The sequence below is a fragment of the Lissotriton vulgaris genome, chromosome 1_1 (assembly GCF_964263255.1).
Source record: "Lissotriton vulgaris chromosome 1_1, aLisVul1.2, whole genome shotgun sequence".
NCBI classification, from domain to species: Eukaryota; Metazoa; Chordata; class Amphibia; order Caudata; family Salamandridae; genus Lissotriton; species Lissotriton vulgaris.
In genome coordinates this window covers 1,913,521,316-1,913,544,537 of record NC_141685.1, presented here as the reverse complement: position 1 = coordinate 1,913,544,537, position 23,222 = coordinate 1,913,521,316, and positions in this window count along the sequence as shown.

Below are 23,222 nucleotides of genomic sequence, written 5' to 3'. Positions count from 1 at the left end.
GGGAAGCCTTCGATGTGTTCGCCCGGTCTTGCCCGGTCTCGCGTGCTGAGGTGGAGACCGGGTGATGCTGCCGGCTGGTGCGGGGCTCACTTGTGCTGAGGGAACCCCGGTAAAAGAGCGCCAACGGGTCATGGCTGCGCAGCTGGCGCTACGGCGGCAGCAGACAACCGAGAGCCTAGACAGCCTGCTGCCCCCCGGGGGGGCGCACCCCGAGCTGGGGCCCGTGCGCTGGTGGGGACCCGCCGAGGGGTCGCCGCCTAAGGCTCAGCCAGCAGGTAAGCGACACTGGGGTATCTCCTGGGGGGGATGAGGGTGCAGGGGGAACAAGCCTGGGGTACAGAGAGAGGGAGAAGACGGGGGCACAGGAGCGCACGCGGGGGAGCAAGCAGGGGCCACCTGGGGGGGGGAGAAACAGGACACAACCCAAGAGCACATTACTGGGCACCACTGCTGGAGGGGGCACGGGTGGTATTGTCACTAGTGGTAGGAGAGAGCGACACAGTGCTTCAAGTTGGGCATTGGCACGCAGGGGTAAAGGCGCAGCCCTGTGAGTACATATCACACAGCTACAGAGATAATTGAGGGAGTATAACTACTGGAGCAGAGCACAGAGACCTGCTGAGGGGGGGCAGTCTTGGGGTACTGCCTACTGGTACAAATGGCGAGGGGCACAGGCACAGCTCTGTGAGTATGGCCATATACCTGGGAGTGGCACAGTTTTCTGAAGAAGAGCGCTACACAAGACCGGGGTCGTGACTCGGACTGGTCCATTGGGCACAGGCGAGAGGGGCAGCTCTGGATGAAGCTGGGGAGGGCATGTTATGGAGGTAGGACCCAGGGTAGGCGAAGCTGAGAACAGGGTCGGACCAGGACAGAAAATAGTCCGGAGCACCAAAATAAAAGTGCCTCCATGAGTGAATGAAATAGCTAAGAACAAGTGTTCCGCATTAGCAATTTGGGGGCGCTTTGAACTTGTAAAGATGCACTTTTTTTTTATTTGTGATTGCTGCAGGTCCTGGCTGAGAGGCGAGACTCTGGGAATAGGCCCCTGGGTGCACTTGGGAGGGAAAGAGATTTGAGGATAGTGCACTGAGCACAGGAAAGGACTAGAGGGGGCAGACCCCCAGCAGAGCGCTGCCAGGATGGCACAGCGGGGGAGGAAGCTCAGCCTGGGAGTAGAGTCCGTGCACGTATGGGGAACAGGCAAGTTGTACAGCTCGGAAGTGGCTCCAGTGACGCAGCAAGGGTCCGATGAGGCTAAATGCAAGCACAGGAAAGCCCCCCCTTTTGGTTGAGTAATAAAAGACAGCCATAATTTAGGTATATTGGCCCCTCATTCTCCTAGGCCTGGTGCGTCTGCACCTGCTGCTCTACAAATAGCGCTGCCCCTTGGCACTGATAGAATTACAAGTGGCGCTATGGTTGGAGCCAGCATTGTTTAAGTACACCTTGCGAATGAGGGTTGTTGTATTATTTAAATACCTCAATTGTGGCAACTTTACTTAAAAACGCGTTGTTGAAATGTACACATTAAACCACAGGCACGTGAGACGTTCTGCACAATAGAAATATCAGGTGGGGCAGGGAGGCTTTTCACCTCTGAAAGCTTCGCTGTGTACTGCCGCACAACCCACTGAACTGCAGCAAAGCCTTGTGTTCACCTGCCTACCATTTCCAACTAGCTATAATAATATAGGTTTTTAATGAGGGCGGCTGACTGAAAAGTGCAGGAGTGTGGGGGGGGGGGGCATCTCAGCTGCAGCACCAAAGATGCAGTCAGAGTTAGCAGCGCTATGAATGAGATGGCGCTATATTGTAATTGTTCCTCCAGCGGCGGTTAGCTTCTCCAATGCTTGTTTATTTACATGCTTCAATGTTCCCCATAACTGGCGCACTCCATGTATTTCTGTAACCCCCACTCCACACTTCCGGTGCCTCTCAAGGTGACGAACCTCATCATTTGGACACATTTACTTTGCCTCCATGCGCGCCCATGATCCATATGGTGGGGGCACCCCAACATGCCTCAGTGTGCGGATGCCTGCTCCTCTTTTCTTTAACATATTGCCAATTGCATGTTGGTGAACACGAACAACATCTGCATTGATGGGCACGGGAAAGAACGGATATTAATTATTCTAGCATTTTACTGACAACATGTTGTGTGTGCTATAACGTTTCCGGAGTTAAGTATTGTTCTCTGTACCCCACTGTCAGTTATGAAAAGAACACATGCATGCATTTATAGAGGTATGCAAATTCACTGAAAAAACCATAGGTTTCAGGCCTTATTTAGTTATGAATTAGCATTTCAAAGCCTTGCAAATTCACTTAAAAAACCATAGGTTTTAGGCCTTATATAGTTAGGAATTAGCATTTAAAAAACCTTGAAAATTCACTGAAAAAAACATAGGTTTCAGGCCTTATATAGTTAGGAATTAACATATAAAAATCATTGAAATTGCTCCTATATAGTTAGTTGGACTAACTATATATGGCGCACCCGCAATCCACTGCTGATGATGTCACATATTACATCATTCATGATATAGTCAGTGACATCACTGATGACATCACTGATGACATCTCAAATGACATCACTGATGACATCACTGATGACATCTCATTTGACATCACTGATGACATCACTGATTACATCATTCATGTGATAATACGATGCACCTCCTCACACTCTAATATAACCTTTGATACACCCAGTGTTAAATACAGACTACCATTCTTGAAACTATTGACACACCAATACCAGCTACTACATAGGCACTCACTGATTCCTCGGTCTACTCCCACATCCACTCATTCACCCATACAATCACTCATACATACAGTCACTCTTCAATGCAACACTATCATATGCACTCATACACCTATGCAGACACTCACACACTGCCACTTATCCATGGAGTTACTCACACACCTAGTCAGTCATGAAAGAATCAATCACACTTCCATTTCCTCATCTATATAGTTATACACAGAACACCTTACATATTCAAACATATACTAACACATACTTACTCTCTTATACAATCACTGATACAAGTACACATTGATCTGCACAGAGTCACACATCTCCCAGCCAGCCACACACACACTCAGTCTCCCATACAAATACTTGGGCAACCAATCAACAACCCATATAGCCACTCATATAGAGCTACTGATCAATGCATGCAGCAGCTTACACAACAGACATACTAATGCACACATTCACACAGTTTAGTCACTAACCTATGCATTCAATAAGACACATTTAATCACTCACTCATACAGTCAGTCAAGCACCTACTAAATCCTTCATCCAGACACTTATACATCCACTCATTCTTCAATAGGTAAAACATATTTAAACTTTACAGAAAAACACAGTCACTGGATGATGTCATCAGTGATGTCAAATGAGATGTCATCAGTGATGTCATCAGTGATGTCATTTAAGATGTCATCAGTGATGTCATCAGTGATGTCACTGACCATGTCATGAATGATGTAATATGTGACATCATCAGCAGTGGATTGCGGGTGCGCCATATATAGTTAGTCCAACTAACTATATAAGAGCAATTTCAATTGTTTTTTATATGTTAATTCCTAACTATATAAGGCCTGAAACCTATGGTTTTTTCAGTGAATTTTCAAGGTTTTTTAAATGCTAATTCCTAACTATATAGGGCCTAAAACCTATGGTTTTTTAAGTGAATATATATATATATATATATATATATATATATATATATATATATATATATATTACCTACTGGCGTTCGCCAGTAGGTATATATAGTTAGAATTTTTTCCCTATGGGACTTTTGAAAATTCTATGTCTAATAACTTTGGCGTTTGTGGATGGAATCGGCTGAAATTTTCAGGAAAATGGCACATTTTGTTTCTGAGCAGCTCCTGAAAATTTGGTGGGGTTTCGTCAAGGGGGGGCTGAGAAAAAAGGGGGGTCCCAAAACGCGTTTTTTGCATTGAGTTTTCCATAGGGCGGTTGGACTCACTTTTAGCTCGAACGGCTGAATGGATTTGCACGAAACTTGGCAAAATTGTAGGGACTGTTAGCCCGATGTGCCTTTGCTAGGTCTCAATATATGTGCTCCAGTAGTTTTTGAGAAATTAACGTTCAAACCAAGATATATATCTGTAACAGCGCTCTGGGCAGCGATCCGGTCCGCTTACTTTTCGCTTATCGGAACTTTGCGCGCAGAAAGCTGATTGGCTCTCCGGTGTCTGTCAACATTCTAAACAGTCCGGAGCGGACGCCATCTTGTCTCTCGGTAGGATCGAGAGAGAAGAAGAGGTGGAAAACGAAGGGGGAATTTAATGAAAGGGGGCAAGGTATCCCCCTCTTGACCTCCTAGGAATGTTGTTGGGGTTATTAAAGGGTCCCGTGGGGAAAATAAAAAAAAAATGATTTTTCACGGTAGAAGCGCGGCCGCGAACTGGTAGCGAAACGGGAATTCGCCATTTTGTGCTTCGTAAATTAAATTACTAGTTATAAGTGGGTACGGGAGACGTATCCTAATCCCCTATGTTTCCTGAGGGTGGGTGAGGAGGCTGATATATGTTGATACATCTCTTCCAGCGGCTGTGCGTGAGCTTTTTTTTTTTTTTTGCTGCGTGACAGTCCGGAGCGGCCGCCATCTTGTCTCTCGGTAGGATCGAGAGAGAAGAAAAGGTGAAAAACTAAGGGGGAATTTAATGAAAGGGGGCAAGGTATCCCCCTCTTGACCCCCTAGGAATGTTGTTGGGGTTATTAAAGGGTCCCGTGGGGAAAATAAAAAAAAAATGATTTTTCACGGTAGAAGCGCTTCACGGGCCGCGAACTGGGCCGCAAACTGGTAGCGAAACGGGAATTCGCCATTTTGTGCTTCGTTAATTAAAGTACTAGGTATAAGGGGGTGCGGGAGACATATCCTAATCCCCTATGTTTCCTGAGGGTGGCTGAGGAGGCTGATATATGTTGATATATCTCTTCCAGCGGCTGCGCCATCTTGCCTTTTTTCGAATGCCACAATTTTGTCGTGCACGGCAGCCATTTTAGATGCCAGGCTGGTCCCAGGCTATCACCTACCCCTGCGGATGTAGTTTATGGCCCCAGCTGTAGAGAATTCAGACATGCCAATTCTCCTGATTCAGGCGTGTGAGTACTGATTTCAGTGCTAGTCTCCCGCCTCCCGATTTCTGCAAGCAAAAACCCGGGGGCATATTAGTAACAACTAGCGATAATTTTTGTCTATAACTTGTTTAGAGACAAAAATTATCGCCGCACATCGGCGATTTTTATCGCAGATAAACCTTGCTATTATCGCAGAAAAGTCAGCGATATTCATGTATTATCGACCTAATGCTCTTAGCCATGTTATCCACCTCCCATTGGATAACATGGCTAAGAACTGCTCAGGGCAGGTGTTAGCTTTTGGAGATATTCGCGCTTAGTGCGAATATCTCCAAAAGTTGGTAATAGAACGTAGCGATGTTAGGGACTGTTTCCAGTCGCTAACATCTTGGCACGCCACTTTGCATGTCATTAGTGATAAGTATCACTGACATGCAAAGCCGGGCCCAAGATGGTCGCTATCTCCTTTTAGGTGTCACTAACTGGTGTTAGCGACAGCTTGATAATAGGGAAATAATTTTATCTCCGCTTTCATGGTTTTTAAAGCCAAAAAAGCGGAGATAAACCCCCTTGATAATATGCCCCACGATTCCTTGGGGGTTTCAGCTGATAGGGCTTGGTATTGTGTTACATGGTAATTTTTCCATGAAACGTCAGAGGGTCGATGTAGGGGTTCTAGAAGAGGTGATAAACCATTTAAGCCTCATGAACAAGCGCATGGTCTTTTAAAGATTTCTGAAGTACTCGGGGCGGCGGTGTGTGTGTGCCCTCTTTCAGGAGCGGGCGGGGGGGCACTGCCAGCAACTTGCCAGGTCAGGTAGTGTTCAACACGTGCATCACCCTTTCTCTGCCTGCTATTGCGCTCCATGCTTCGGAAAGGTAAGAAAAAGAACGTGCATTTGAGTTTGAAATGTCCGATCCTGCAGCAGCACACTTCCAAAGCCCACACATGACAATAACCCGATTCAAGGCCCCATTCACCCGTTTTTCAAAAAATAGATAACACTCCAACAAAGTAAGGTTATAAAACTTTATTAACTTTTAACGATAATGAACAGAACAAAAACTAAAAACATTTAAACATTTATTAACACAAAAAGCAACAATGGTTAGAAGCTGTCTTTTGTGCGAATAGTCCCAAGGCAGCACAACGTGCAGAGTTCTGGACGGCACCCAGGTGATGTCGCCTGGGTGCCGCACTGGTTTAGGGATCCTACAATGCTGCTCCGAAAATTGGCGTGGGGCGTCCCGGGTGGGGCGGGGGGAGGCCTCGTCAGTAGCGGTCTGTTGTGCGAATAGTCCCAAGGCAGCACAACGTGCAGAGTTCTGGACGGCACCCAGGTGATGTCGCCTGGGTGCCGCACTGGTTTAGGGATCCTACAATGCAGCACAGAAAAACAGCGTGGGGCGTCCCGGGTGGTGCGGGGGGAGGCCTCGTCAGTAGCGGTCTGTGTCCAGTGTCACATGGCTGACACAACATGTACGACAGGCACCCAGGTGATGTCCAGTAAACTGCCGCACTGGTTTTGGTATCCTACAATGCTGCTCCGAAAATTGGCGTGCGGCGGCCCGGGGGGGGGGGGGGGGGAGGCGGCATGAACGGGCCTCCCCAGGTGGCGGCCATTCAGCTGTTTACCGCCCGCTCTTGTGACTACAGCGTCTCGCTCACCATGTAGTTGAGTTGTTCCCACTCTTGCGGTGCAGCGATAGGCGGCTGCCACATGACTCTTAAAATGGCGGACGGCTCTTCGGTTTTGGGCCTGGTCCACTGAAATGGCCCTGGGACACCTTGGAAGTCGGATGCTTGCCTGCTAGGACTTGGGCTCCATTCTCGAAAAGCGTCCCCTCAGCCGTGAAGATTGTATAAAAGTCTTGGGGGCTCCCGACTCCCGCAGGCTTTCGGTGGGGAGCGGCTGCCATGATTGCTCGCGGAATGACCACGACGGAGCCACGAGATGGTGGTGCTCTCATGCTGACGCCAGCTTCAGTCTGAATGATCCAGAAACAAGGTGGGGCTTTCATCGTTTGGGAAAAAAAAATGTTCTAAACCAATGAAAAGTGTTATTTTTAGGTCATATGACCAAGCCTTCCATCTTTAGGAAACCAAAAGTAAAATGAACCAATGAAAAGTTTTATAAACAAGTCACATGACCTGTTATGCGACATAGGGCTACAAAAAGCGTAGAAAATCCGTTGGCACGTGAGGCGGCGTCAGTAGCGGACCGATGTGCGAATAGGCCGAAGGCAGCACAACGCGCCGAGATCCGGATGGCACCGAGGTGGTGTCCAGCAAATTGCCGCACTGGTGTGGCCATCCTACAATGCTGCGCCGAAAGACGGCGTGTCCAGCTGAATTGCGGTCACTGTTGCGGTACAGTGACTCGAACGCGCCGAGATCCGGATGGCGCCGAGGTGGTGTCCAGCAAATTGCCGTACTGGTGTGGCCATCCTACAATGCTGCGCCGAAAGACGGCGTGTTCAGCTGAGTTCCGGTCACTCTTCCGGCACAGTGACTCGAACGCGCTGAGATCCGGATGGCACCGAGGTGGTGTCCAGCAAGTGGCTGCACTGGTGTGGCCATCCTACAATGCTGCGCCGGAAGTCGGCGTGGGGTGCCCCGTTGGCTTATGAGGTGATGTCAGTAGTGGACTGATGTGTGAATAGGTCGGAACCAGCACAAGGCGCCAAGATCCGAATGGCAAGTCCTGGATGTTGAGTGCCTCAGTTGAGATTTCTGAGCAGTGCTTGTAGAACTGTCTGAAGCTTATTTGCACCTGCTGCAGCTTCACTAGGTCCGGCGGAACTTGTTGCTTTTTCCTTTCTGCTTCTTTTCCTACAATGCGTTTCTTCTGAAGACACGACCAGGTCCCTGAATGTGTGCAGGGGGACGCTATTGAATGAATGAACGCGCCGAGATCTGGATGGCACCGAGGTGGTATCCATCAAATTGCCGCACTGGTGTGTCCATCCTACAATGCTGCGCCGAAAGTCGGCGTGGGGTGCCCCGTTGGTTTATGAGGTGATGTCAGTAGCGGACCGATGTGTGAATAGGTCGGAACCAGCACAAGGCGCCCTGCACTGTTGAGCCTTTTTCAATGTCTGTTTTTTGTTCTTTCCCTTCCATCAAAAACAAAACAAAAATACAAGGCGCCAAGATCCGAATGGCAAGTCCTGGATGTTGAGTGCCTCAGTTGAGAGTTCTGAGCAGTGCTTGTAAGACTGTCTGAAGCTTATTTGCACCTGCTGCAGCTTCACTAGGTCCGGCGGAACTTTTTTCCTTTTCCTTTCTGCTTCTTTTCCTACAATGCGTTTCATCTGAAGACACGACCAGGTCCCTGAATGTGTGCAGGGGGACGCTATTGATTGAATGAAAATGGCGGCTTGACACAAAGCTGACTCAAGCGTTACTGTTGGTGCTATACAGACAAAAATTGGTTTTCAGTTTGTACATTCTTCAGGTTTTTTTTTCCATCCAAGTCTGATTGAGAGTTTGTAGAAAAATGGCTTCAGATTTTCCACATACTACTCTTCAACATTCTTCCTAAATGTAACAATGTGAAACTCACTAGGAGAACGGCTGTTTCTGTTTCCTTTCAAAATGCTGCCACCAATATTTTCTGAATGGAAGACATCATCTTGTAACATAAAGGGCCGAAAGGGGTTCTGGTCTGGCCGATGGTTGGTGGAGACATTTTGACTATATCTTGGACCTGCCCGGCCTCGCCCAAAATGGCGCCGGTATAAATGGGACTCGTAACTCTTTGCCCGCAAATGTATATCTAGAAAATGTTATTGTAAGTGGCCCTGTCGTATTTTAATTACAAAATGTACGTCCACCGATACCGCAACTGTTAGACACCTTTGTTCTTGTCACCTAATGGCCCGCTCGTTACGTTCTTCTACAGTGTAAATGTCTCCTCATCATATACGATTTGAGTTTGCTCCGTGGCCGGCCCACGTGGTTATAGGCCCGTATTTGTATACTGACATTTTCACAATAAAGGTTTTTAAAACAAAACACGGTAGTAGTATTTTCATTTGTAAAGTTTTTACTTTTAGTGACTGTTTTCGAATCAGTAAAAGGCAAGTGAAATAAAGCAGTCCAATTACATGACGGATAAAAGGTATAATATGTAGGAACGCAGTAAAGATAAATGGTCAAGGGCAGTTGTGTTTTTCATGTCTGCAACATAAAGTGATCGATAAGAATCTGATAATCAGGCGTATCGGCGACTAAGACAGCAGGCCGAATCTCTTTTACTCAACGGCTCCGTCATGGAAGGAAGAAACGCCCTTTTTCTCGAAAAAGGAATATATTTTACTTGCCAGACAGTTGTAAATTTTCCGGGAAAGTACATTAGCCTGGAATATTATAACATATGTTTGAAAAAAAAATATTGTTCGAAAATAATAAAAAGCGTAATTTTTAGGTCATATGACCAAGCTTTTCATCATTAAATTAACAAAAGTAAAATGAACCAATGAAAAGTTTTATTAACAAGTCACATGACCTGTTATGCTTACGTTACGCGCTGCGCGCCGCGCCTCGGATCACTTCCGGGTGCGCTAACGCGGCGTGTCATAAAACGCATTACGCGACAACGTACGTCAAGAATATAGTCTAAATGTCTCCACCAACCAGCGTTCAGAACACAACCCCTTTCAGCAGTCCAAAAAGTTCTGTTAAATGACAACAGAGGGGACAGGCAACAAGAACCATCAGTCAAAGAGGGGAGGGCAAGTTCTTCTCTTCCGGGTCATGTTGGGGCGCTACCGGAACTGATCGAATTGGTAGTCTACAGTGTTTCTGGATGTTTCAGACTAAAGCTGGCGTCAGCATGAGACCACTACCATCTCGTAGCTCCGTCGTGGCCATTCCACGAGCAATCATGGCAGCCGCTCCCCACCAGAAGCCTGCGGGAGTCGGAGGCCCCCAAGACTTTTGTAGAATCTTCACGGCTGAGGGGACGCTTTTCGAGAATGGGATCCAAGCCCTAGCAGACAAGCGTCCGAGTTCTAAGGTGTCCCAGGGCCATTTTAGTGGACCAGGCCCAAAACCGAAGAGCCGGCCGCCATTTTGAGAGTCCTGTGGCAGCCGCCTATCGCTGCACCGCTAGAGCGGGCGCATCTCAACTACATGGTGAGCGAGACGCTGTAGTCGCAAGAGCGGGCGGAAAACAGCTGAATGGCGGAAGAGGCACAGTGTAGCAAAAGCGGGCGGAATGGCAACTAAAACGATAAAGGGGCGCCTCACTACAGCTTGTCTTCAGGTCAAACGGATTGTGGGACAAGGTCCAGAATTGAAGAGTCATCAAAAGGCAAAAAGTACCGCCGGACCCCGGGAGCCGGCCGCCTATGTCGGGGGCGATCTCAGGCTACACCAGTGCTATAAGACTTGGGGAGGGTGTCGGAGCCAAGCGTCTTCTCCGAGTCCATGGCCATCACAGCGCCCCTCAGGGGCCTCCGTCAAGCTGTTTAGGAAGGTAACATATCATATTGTTTTCTAATGCAGTCAGGTCCACAAACGACACTCACTTACTTTGAGAATAGTGAAGCTGCAGTAGGAGGAAATAAGCTTCAGACAGTGTTACAAGCGCTGCTCAGAACTCTTAACTATGGCACCCAACATCCAGAACTTATGCTATTTGAGAATGGTAGTGACATCGAAGCATCTCGGGGACCAAAACCATTAACGTACTTTCACGTATGAAAATCTTACTTGGGGAGGGGGCAGGAGCGAAGCGCCCCCTCCCAGTCAGCGCCACCACACCGTATGTTGAAAATCTGAAGCCATCGTTCTACAAAGTCAACCAAACTTGGATTGAAAAATCTAGAAAAATGTACAAACTGAAAACCAGTTTTGGTCTGCATAGCATCAGTAACAACGCTTGAGTCAGCTTTGTGTCAAGCCGCCATTTTGATTCAACAAAGCACAGGCATTGAAAAAGGCTGAAATTCAGAACTCTAAACTATGGCACCCAACATCCAGGAGCTTGCTATCCGGATCTTGGAGCCTTGTGCTGTTTTCGATCTATTCACACATCGGTCCACTACTGACATCATCTTATAAACCAACGTTATGTAAATAGTTTTTTAATAAAATGTTTTACCCTATTTCTTTGCTGGTGTGTTGTCTATATTTTTAATATTTGCATAGGGTTTGTCATTATTTTGTGCGGGATGGGTGATGGAGCCGAGCTGTCTTGCAGCCCTCATGGTGTGGAGCTCAGTTCATCTCACTATTTTCGTATTTCTCAAGAAGGGTTGTTCCTAATATTTCTATTTTAGCGAGGTCAAAAAGAGATCCAATTAGTGGCCTACTGATTTTGCTCGATTACTTTTATTTTTTTACACGATTTTTCACTATCTGCAAAGACTAAACAGAGTATTGCGACTTTGTGCTTGTTTGTAAATAGAGAATGATCCAAAGAGAACCAATTCTAAAACAGTAAATGCTTGGACAACAATCAATCAAATGGAGAGACAAGGAGGTACGACGGATTACAACGGGGGTAAAGGCCTGCGTTAACTACCCTTCTGTATCTGCAAAGAGAGAGTACTAACAAAGGCAAAAGAGGGGAGGGGGGGGGGGGCAGCGTTCAAAGCACATCAGCGTGCATAAATACGAAAATGTTTTTATCTATCACGTACTTGACATTTTAAAGCTTTTCATATTTGCTATTAAAAAACCAATGAAATTCACAGAAAAAACCATAGGTTATAGTGGATATATAGTTAGGAATTTGCATTTACAAAACCTTGAAAATTCAATGAAAAAACCATAGGTTATAGGCCATATATAGTTAGGAATTAGCATTTACAAAACCTTATTTTACTCGCATAAAACCATTGAAATTCCATATATAGTTAGCTAACTATAAGCGCTAACTATATATCGCGCACCCGCAATCCACTGCTGATGATGTCACATATTACATCATTCATGACATGGTCAGTGACATCACTGATGACATCACTGATGACATCTCAAATGACATCACTGATGACAACTCAAATGATATCAATGATGACATCTCAAATGACATCACTGATGACAACTCAAATGACATCACTGATGACATCTCATTTGTCATCACTGATCACATCACTCATGTGATAATACAATGAACCTCTTCAGACTCTAATATAACCTTACATACACTCAGTATAAACAGACACTCACAGACTGTCACTCATCCATGGAGTTACTCACACACCTAGTCAGTCATGCAAAGAATCAATCACACCTCCATTTCCTCAACTATACAGTTATACACATCTTACTTATTCAAACATATAATAACACATATTTACTCTCTTATATAATCCCTGATACAAGCTCACAGTGATCGATACAGCCACTCACACATTCACTGGGTCTTATGTTCAGTTATTTATATATCTCAACTCTCACATGTATTGTGTTTTACATACGTATTTACTTGCACATGTAGCAATGAGAAATCCATTCACTCACCAACACACCCATGCACAGTCAACCGCCCATATAGCTGTTTCCACATGCACTCTTGAACTCATACTCCTAGTGAATCAACTGCTTACACATCTATGCACAGAGTCACGCACCTCCCAGCCACCCACACACACACACTCAGCCTCCCATTCAAATATTTGGGCAACCAATCAATAACCCATATGGCCACTCTTATAGCTACTGATCAACACATGCAGCAGCTTACACAACAACAAACATACTGATGCACGAATTAAGACAGTTTAGTCACTAACCCATGTACTCAGTGAGACACATTTAATCACTCACTCATACAGTCAGTCATGCACCTACTAAATTCTTCATCCAGACACTTATACATCCACTCATTCTTCAATATGTGAAACATATTTAAACTTTACAGACACATACAATCACTGGTTGTTTTGATCAGTGATGTCATCAGTGATGTCACTGACCATGTCATGAATGATGTAATATGTGACATCATCAGCAGTGGATTGCGGGTGCGCGATATATAGTTAGCGCTTATAGTTAGCTAACTATATATGGAATTTCAATGGTTTTATGCGAGTAAAATAAGGTTTTGTAAATGCTAATTCCTAACTATATATGGCCTATAACCTATGGTTTTTTCATTGAATTTTCAAGGTTTTGTAAATGCAAATTCCTAACTATATATCCACTATAACCTATGGTTTTTTCTGTGAATATATATATATATATATATTACCTACTGGCAGTAGGTATATATAGTTAGGACGGTTTCCCATAGGAAATCCCCAACATTCTATTGGGAATAACTTTGGCCCTGGTTGATGAATCTTCGCAAATTTCTCAAAGAAGATGGCTCGCTCCGCTCTGCTCCTTCCCTGAAAGTTTGGGGGATTCGTCAAGTGGGGGCTGAGAAAAAAGGGTGGTCCCAAAACGTGTTTTCCCCATCTTAATTTCCATAGGACCTGTAGACTCAGCTACAGCTTGAACCGCTGAAGGGAATTACACCAAACTTGTCAAAATGGTAGTGTCTGGTATGCAGATCACGCTTTTGGTAAAATTGTGTAAATCCCTCCAGTGGTTCCTGAGAAAATTAGAAGAGAAATCAAAGAGAAATCAATTATATATCTATAAGCGCGAACGCGTGCGCGCACCCCGCGATTTTTCGCGATTTTTTTGGGGGGGGGGCTTGGGGGGTTTCTCTCTTTCATTTTAATGTTTTTATTTTAATTTCGAGGGTGCCCACCCCTCGTTTTGGCCCCCGAGATCACCGCCGCCGCCCGAGCTGCCTTAATATGGCCGCCGCCTGGTTGTGGGCGGGGCCGGCGAAGGAGCCGCGCTCCGATTGGTCAAGGAGCTCTGACGTCATCGGGGGGCTCGCCTCAGGGCCGCGCTGGGATTGGCCCATCGTTCGGAGGTTAACTCCTTTTGCCGACATAATTCACGTAATTTTTGGAACATCACAATAAGTTTGTGATGTCACATTTCTGAAAATAAGTTACGCCACATTGTGTAATTACACTGCAATTCGCATCATATTTAACATCACAGGACAGAAACAACTTTAGCAACCAGAATCTGAGCAGCTGCTGTTTATGACAATTTTTTCTTTCCACCTATTTTTTAGCATAAAATGCGAAGTTGCTTCAAATGCTGATATGAGGACACGTTTCGAGCTAAAATATAGCACAAAATGATGGACTTGCATTTCGTGAAATTACATGTAATTTTGCTTATTTGTCCCGATTATTCACTTAATTACTTGAAAGTAAATTACATGGAGAGCCAGAAATTCATTAATTTGCTGTATCTTCATTACGGAAAACTATCGCAAAATCACCCAAGATTATGTGGAATTACGCAAGAAGAGTAACTTTGCACTTCCGGTGCATAATGTACCCTCGCATCCTAAATGAGTCAGGGGAAACGTTTTTGGATAAGAAAATATTGCAAAATGCAACAGAATTGCTCCTGCTATGTTCCTATGCTCTAGGGTAGTCATCTTTGCCACAAATGAATCTAATATTTGGCAATTTTTGTTCGCAAGAGACGCGAAATTGCCGCAATTACACCAACTATCTTGGCCTAATTAGACTTTCTCCCACACCTACAAATCACGCAAATTTCAGACACCAGTTTTTTTAAGTTTATTTTGTCCATGTCAAAGGCTTTACAAATTGAGAAAAAAAAACACAAAAAAAGCTTGCGGTTCTAAACTGTTTTTTATTGTTTAATTAATTTATGAAAAGATAGGCTTTTGTAGAAGATTAAACGTCCGATGTTAAATGAAGGTTTTCATTTAGGTAAGACATAAATGGACAGCTTTGCATTTCAGGTGGATGCTTTTAGTTTTCAGGTATCTGACTTGGAATACAAGTAATTTTCGTATTTTTTCCTTGCCACGAAATATATAATGGTCAACGCACGCACCACAAAAATGGAAGGAGAGACATAAACAGGCCGGTGTTTCTAACAAACTGTTAGATCTACGTAGATAAAAAAAATACACACTGTTTTTTGCTGTTGCAAAATCGGAACACGGTTCTAAATTGGACGTCAGCGCAAACTGTCACCACCCAGACAATGTACCTGTCTACCTGATGCAGCCACTCGGTGTAAAAAAGTGCAAAACACACTTTGCGCCATCCTAAAATAGTGGATCCTACTCTGACAGTAAAACATACATTAGGTATGTGCAGTAGGATAAGGGACAGCAGCTTGGATCCGGGAGCCAATCTTCGTTTTGCAGACGTAATTTGTTTACAGTGTAAATGCTCAAAAATATATCATTGCACTATGGAAGCATACGTATTCGAATAGATCTATGTTGCGCAATAATGACTCTATAGCAAGTCTAGGGTTTTACTTCAAGGTCACTGTTAACAAACATCCTGTTCCAATAAGTGTGTAAGGAAATCCACACGAGCAAGCCACCATGCACGAATGTGAAGCATCGATTACTTCTTAACAGTAATATACATACACAGGCAGGACATGTTTTGGCCACTCCTAGGCCCTTTACAGAAATCAAAATTCAAATATTGCTTAGAAAAATGTATCTATTCTCACATTCGTGATCAGCAATTACACTTAAACCAAACATCTCCATATGAACACTGCGCACCCATTCAGTGGCATCCCGAGGGGACTGAAGCATGTTAGGTTGTTTGTAAAGTTCATGAAAGCCTTTGGCACAAATGGTGCTGCTGGGCTCTTTGCCGTAGCAAGACACTTCCGGATCTACACACAGGGCCCCTAGTCACACAGATGTGCCTGTGGCTTATCTTTCAGGAGCCCTCTTGCTTTACTCCTGGTATTCAGGAGTAAGCTGGGAGGACTAGCTGAGTACAGCATGACTGCCTATAGAAAAATAATGGCGACTGAAGCCCATACATTTATGAAAGTAATTCACTCTAATAAAAATATGAGGCCCTCTTATTTAAGCACTACGCATTCACGATATAGAATATTCCTTCATTTTGATCGTTAAAAATGTAGTAATACGTATTTACTGTTTTTCTTTAGGCATCTTAATTGGTTGAATCTTATTGTACCCCATTGCTATATATATATATATTCACTGAAAAAACCATAGGTTATACACTATATATAGTTAGGAATTAGCCTTTAAAAAACCAATGAAATTCACTAAAAAAACCATAGGTTTTAGGCCTTATATAGTTAGGAATTAACATATAAAAAACCATTGAAATTCCTCCTATATAGTTAGCTGGACATTTTATTGACATAAAACCCAATGAAATTCCATATATAGTTAGTTGCAATAACTATATATCGCGCACCCGCAATCCACTGCTGATGATGTCACATATTACATCATTCATGACATGGTCAGTGACATCACTGATGACATCACTGATGGCATCATCCAGTGACTGTGTGTTTCTGTAAAGTTTAAATATGTTTTACATATTGAAGAATGAGTGGATGTATAAGTGTCTGGATGAAGGATTTAGTAGGTGCGTGACTGACTGAGCGAGTGAATGAATGTGTCTTACTGAATGCATGGGTTAATAACTAAACTGTCTGAAAGTGTGTATCAATATGTCTGTTGTTGTGCAAGCTGCTGCATGTGTTGATCAGTAGCTATATGAGTGGCTATATAGCTTATTGATTGGTTGCCCAAGTATTTGTATGGAAGACTGAGTGTGTGTATAACTGGCTGGGAGGCGAGTGACTCTGTGCAGATCAATGTGTACTTGTATCAGTAATTGTATAAGAGAGTAAGTATGTGTTAGTATATGTTTGAAAAAGTAAGGTGTTCTGTGTTTAACTGTATAGATGAGGAAATCGAAGTGTGATTGATTCTTTACAGGACTGACTAGGTGTGTGAGTAACTCCATGGATGAGTGGCAGTGTGTGAGTGTCTGCATAGGTGTATGAGTGCATATGACAGTGTTGTAATAATGAGTGACTGTATGTACGAGTGATTGTATGGGTGAATGAGTGAATGTGTGCGTAGACGTAGGAATCAGTGAGTGCGTATGTAGTAACTGGTATTGGTGTGTCATGATGTCATCAGTGATGTCATTTGAGATGTCATCAGTTATGTCATCAGTGATGTCATTTGAGATGTCATCAGTGATGTCATCAGTGATGTCACTGACCATGTCATGAATGATGTAATATGTGACATCATCAGCAGTGGATTGGGGGTGCGCGATATATAGTTATTGCAACTAACTATATATGGAATTTCATTGGGTTTTATGTCAATAAAATGTTCAGCTAACTATATAGGAGGAATTTCAATGGGTTTTTATATGTTAATTCCTAACTATATAAGGCCTAAAACCTATGGTTTTTTTAGTGAATATATATATATATATATATATATATATATATATATATATATATATATATATATATATATATATATATATATATATATATATATATATATATATATATGTATATTACCTACTGGCGGTCGCCAGTAGGTATGTTTAGGTAGGCAATAGTTTCTATAGGAAATCCGCAACATTCTATTGGGAATAACTTTGGCGCCGGTTGTTGAATCTTTGCGAATTTCTCAAAGAAGATGACCCGTTCCTCACCGCTTCTTCCCTGAAAGTCTCAGGCAGATTCATCAAGTGGGGGGCGAGAAAAAAGGGGGGGTCCCAAAACGTGTTTTCCCCATGTTAATTTCTATAGGACCTTTAGACACGGCTACAGCCCGAACCGCTAAACGGAATTACACCAAATTTGGCAAAATGGTAGAGTCTGATTCGCTGATTGCCCTTTTGCTTAAATGGTGTAAATCCCTCCAGTAGTTCCTGAGACAATTGAGAGAGAAAAAATGTATATACCTGGGCGGAGCCTAACCACACATCTCATCGTGAGATCTGATTGGCTGTCAGCACTTCATCCAAGAAGTGTTGGCAGCCATCTTGGGACCAATATACATGATAGCACCTCGTTAAAAAGCATTGCAGTTAATAGAAGTTTTTAAGACTTTTGTTACATTATAAAACATTTGTTGATGGTACAATACTTATTTTAGGAATTGTGGTGTGTTCTAAAGTGATTTGACCATGTAAAAAAAAGCCTTCTGCTGGGATATCATGAATCATGTTTGAAAGAAAACTATTATCTCATGCTTTTCCCACAGTGGTTTGAAAGGGGATCTATAACCTCAACTGAAAGCATATTTTCTGGGTTGATGAGCACTCCTTGTGCCTCTTCCAGCTTGCCTCATCTTCATTAGCTTGCCTCATCTTCACTAACGGCCCCACCAGACCGCCGGGGATGCCTGGTCTCACCCTGGAGATACCCATTAAGGGACCATCTCTCAGGGAAGCCAGGAATGGTTTCGCAGCGGTCGAAGCGCCTTGGGACCCAACGGGTAAGTAGTGCGCTATATAAATGCCTATACATTTACATACATTTACATTTACATTTACATTCCAGGAAACATGGAGCTTGGTGCCGGTCCATAGGGTGGGATTTTCCTCCTATTCCTCCCCTGCGCGAGTCTCGGAATCTGGGAGAGGGAGACCTTCGGGCGGCCTTCTCATCTGGGTCGCGGCTTCTCTAAACTGCAGAGTAGTGGACTTTCCCACAGGTTCCCCGGACATACAAAATATCACCCTTAGAGATCAAAGGGGAAGAATTGTTTTAAATGTCTATAATGTGTATGCCCGGGGTACAAAGGGTGGGAGAAAGTCTCCAGTAATAGCTCTCCTCGAGACCCTGCTAAACAACACCCCATATAAGACACGCACTTTGGTTGCAGGTGATATGAACTGCACGTTCGAACCCTTGGGCTTGGACGTTTCCCTCGACCAAGATGAGGAGGATGTTAGGCGGGGGATCCCGGTACTGGACATCCCACCGATTAAAAGGTGGACAGAGGTAGCGCTCCAGATATACTCCCTGAGTCTTGAATTTAACCTAAGGGCAGCGAATGGGAGGACTTCCTCGGATAGGGGGGGTGCCCACACTTACAATAGACCAGGGCACACCTCTAGGCTGGATTATATTCTAATAGATGTGTGCTTATGGTCTTATGTAAGGGACATGCAGGTGGTCCCTTCGACAGAAAGTGATCACAACTCACTCTCCCTAAAAATGGAACAGTGGTGGCAACCCTTAAGGAGGGCCAACATTAACCTGGCACCCATCCCACCAGATGAATCGGAAGTCTCCCCATGTGGTAGAAGATTAAAATGGGCGAAACTGGTTTTATCCGAGGCAAAGGTTGGGGAAATTCAATTCCATCTAAACCATGCGGTAACATCCCTCGGAACCTCCCTAGAAGAGGTGGGTAAAGCGAGTGGGTTTTTTGTCTCCCTGATTGAAGCCTTAACCAACGTGTTTACCCTGTATCCTAAAAAGTTGGGCAATAAAGGAACTAAAAAACCATTTGATGGTTGGTACACCCAAGCATGTAGGGGCCACAAGGCAAAGTTAGTTGAGGCGATTAAATCCAAATCCCAAAGTATGATCCAGGAAGCAAGGAAGGCCTATAAAAAGTCCCTTAATTTGGCTAAAAGGGAGTGGGAAGATAAATATTGGGAAGACCTACTACAGGCTAGTAAAATCAGGGATTCAGGGGCCTTCTGGAATCTCATAAGTAAACGGAGTAAATCCGACGCAGCCATGAGACCCTGCAACATCCCGCCCCAAAGCTGGGTAAAACACTTTGGGTCCCTATACCTCCCTCCAGATGGGGAACTGTCCGTGGGGAGGGACCTCACACTACCAATTGAACCTCATGCCTATGACCTCTTCACTCCCTTAGAGATCGAGGGGGTTATAGGCTGGGTAGCACCGCGCAAGGCACCGGGCCCGGACGGCCTTCCGGGTGACCTCATGAGGGCTTACCCAGCGGAATGGGGAAGGATCATAGCAGCTCTCCTAAATGATATTATGAGGGGAGGAGTAGTGCCAGAATCCTGGAAAGGGGCGGTTGTGGTCCCGATTTACAAAAAAGGGTGTAGGGAGACCCCGGGCAACTATCGCCCCATAAGTCTGATAGACTCCACCCAAAAGATAGCTGGTAAAGCTATCCTTGGTAGGAGTCTCCATTGGGTGGAGGAGAATAAAATCCTATCAGACTTTCAGGCAGGTTTCTGGGCAGGTATGGGGACAATAGAGCAGGTGTTTAGGCTGTCCCTTTTGGGGTGGAAGGTGGTGGAACTAGGCAAGGGTAGTCTTTATTTAGCCTTTATAGACTTGAAGACCGCCTTTGACCTAGTCCCCCGAGAAGAGCTTTGGAGGGTGCTTCATGAGTTGGGATTACCACCTTACATCTTATCCCTTCTCATAAGCCTTCATGCCCACACCTTTGCACAGGTGCGTTGGGGTAAAAACGGAGAGCTCACTGAGAAGATACCAGTGTCCAGGGGCGTAAGACAGGGCTGCGTCTTGGCGCCCACCCTATTCTCACTATATCTGAATGGGGTGGTAAAACATCTTCAACAAGAACCAGCCGACGCCCCCTGTCTTGGAGGTGTCCGCATCCCAACCCTGCTTTTTGCGGATGACACGGTCCTGATCTCGAAGACCCCACAAGGCCTGCAGAAATTACTAACACGATTCCAGGAGTTCTGTGCTGCAAAAGGGTTAATAATAAATGTGGACAAAACGAAATACTTAGTTGTAAATCCACCTAAAAAATTGGGCCGCCCACCTACACTTAATTCTATCCCCCTAGAGAAAGTAGCCGAATTCGACTACCTTGGTATCCGGATTACGGACAGGATGACTTGGGCAAACCATATTGATAAAATGGTTCTTAATCATAGGAGAGTAGGAGGAGCTCTCATGAGGGAATACAGGGCCTCAACTAGGAGATCACTTACCCCAGTACTCGACATCTACAAGGCCAAAGTAGCGACATCAGCCTTGTATGGGGCAGAACTGTGGGGCCACTGCCGATTGGATGCCCTAGTGACAGCGGAGAGCAAGCTTTTAAAATCTTTCATCTCTGTTCCACTGAGCACACCATCAGTACCAGTGAGGATGGACACGGGATGTAAAAACATCAAAGACCAGGCCCAGCTTCGCCCGCTCCTGCTGTGGACACGGATTTGGAGGAGCGAAGAATTAAAATCCTATGCTGATGCCCTGGGAGATATAATGAGCCAGGGGGGTTGGGCTAAGATAAGATGGTTAAGCGACACCAAAAAGCTTTTGGAGAATATCGGCCTAGGAGATTGCTGGTCATCTCGTTCAGCCCCTCCAAAAGAAGTTGTCAAGGCGCTTTATTGGAAATGGACTGCGGAGCGTCTAATTACAAACTCCAACCACTGCAGGTCCACGGCCGCCTTTCTACAAATTAAAGACACTGTGGCCTTTGAACCCTACCTGGACTTGATCACTCTCCCCTTTGACCGAGCTCTTTATTTTAAATTTAGAGTTGGTTCCCTCCCGCTAGGTGCTCTGGTATCGAAATGGACACTAGCGGCCCGTACTTCTCCTAACTGTGCATGTTGCCCGAGTAAGGTTGAGTCCATTGCGCATGTCTTATTTGAATGCCCGGATTACACAAGGCCTAGGAGTCTCTGGCTGAAACCACTCTGCCGAAATATGGGCACTCGTAGTTATTTAGTAGCCTTGCGTATCCTAAGCACGGACACTTCCCCCCCTATTGTGTGCGGAACAGCTAAATTTTTAAAGCAGTTTTGGCTTATTCGATGTAAGAGATTGTCAGTAGCTGTTTAATTCTCTTTTTAGTTAATTTATCAACGGTCTTTCACGGCCTTTTATCTCTTTTTAATATTTTATACTGACTTCTTGCGGCAATGGTTTTTTTGTACTTTATATTGATTGTATTATAAATGTGCTTATAAGATATCTTGCATATCGAATAAAAGCTTATGACTGACTGACTATTATCTCATGCTTTTCCCACAGTGGTTTGAAAGGGGATCTATAACCTAAACTGAAAGCATATTTTCTGTAAATTCACATTATCTTTCTCAGTCATGTGAGAATGAAGTCTGACATTCTCAGTAAAACATGTACATTCAACAAGGACAGAGACTGTCAGTTGATTCCTTTGTGTTCTACTGCAGCTTCCCAGAGTGTTCTAAAGAACAACTAGAGCGCTAACAGTCCTACTTATTACAAAGGTATGGCACACCGGAAGCCATCTTGATTGGAATGAAGTGGTAAGTCTGAAAACATTTAATTTAAAAAGGAACAACAAATGAGGGGGTTCTTTTTACCATAGAAAGTATGATTAGTGCTCCAGAAAGAAAAATTAGGGCATATTTTGAGTGACTTCTCAAATCCTCTTCTATTTCATTAAAAAATTCTGACATGCAGAGTGAAACATGCACTTTGAATACCAGCAGCAGACTTCCCTGGTGAGCAGTAGCTTTACTACAGTGATCTAATGAACAACTAGAGTGCTAACATTCGGAATTTATGGCAAATGTGTGACACATCTGAATGCCTTCTTGATGGAACCAAAGTAAACAAGCATTGAAAATGCAATAGATCTCTCCCTCGTTTAAGTTAAAGCCATTCTGTTTGTAATGAGGTGGCTTTTTAGCTTTGCTTTTATTAGTGTTTTTCAAACTTTCATGTAAATAACATGCATATGTATGCATATTACCTACTGGCGGTCGCCATTAGGTAGTTATAGTTAGGATTGTTTTCCCTAGGGAATCCGCAACATTCTATTGGGAATAACTTTGGCTTTGATTGAGGAATCTGCCTGATTTTTCCTGAAATTTGCTTCGCTGTGCTCCGCTCCTTCCCCGAAAGTTTGGGGGGGATTCGTCAAGCGGGGGCCGAGATAAAAGGCAGGTCCCAAAACGTGTTTTCCCCATGTTAATTTCCATAGGGCGGTTGGACTCACTTTTAGCCCGAACGGCTGAATGGATTTCCACCAAACTTGGAAAAATTGTAGGGACTGGTAGCCTGATGTGCCTTTGCTATGTCTCAAGATATGTGCTCCAGTGGATTTTGAGTAATTTAGGTTAAAAAAAATATATATATCTATAAGCGCACCCCGGTACGTGCACCGGGGCGCGCACCAGTGCGCTATGCGAGTTCGCAAGCGGAAAGCTGATTGGCTCTCGGGTGTCTGTCAACATTCCAAACAGCCCTGAGTGGCCACCATCTTGTGTCTCGGTAGGATCG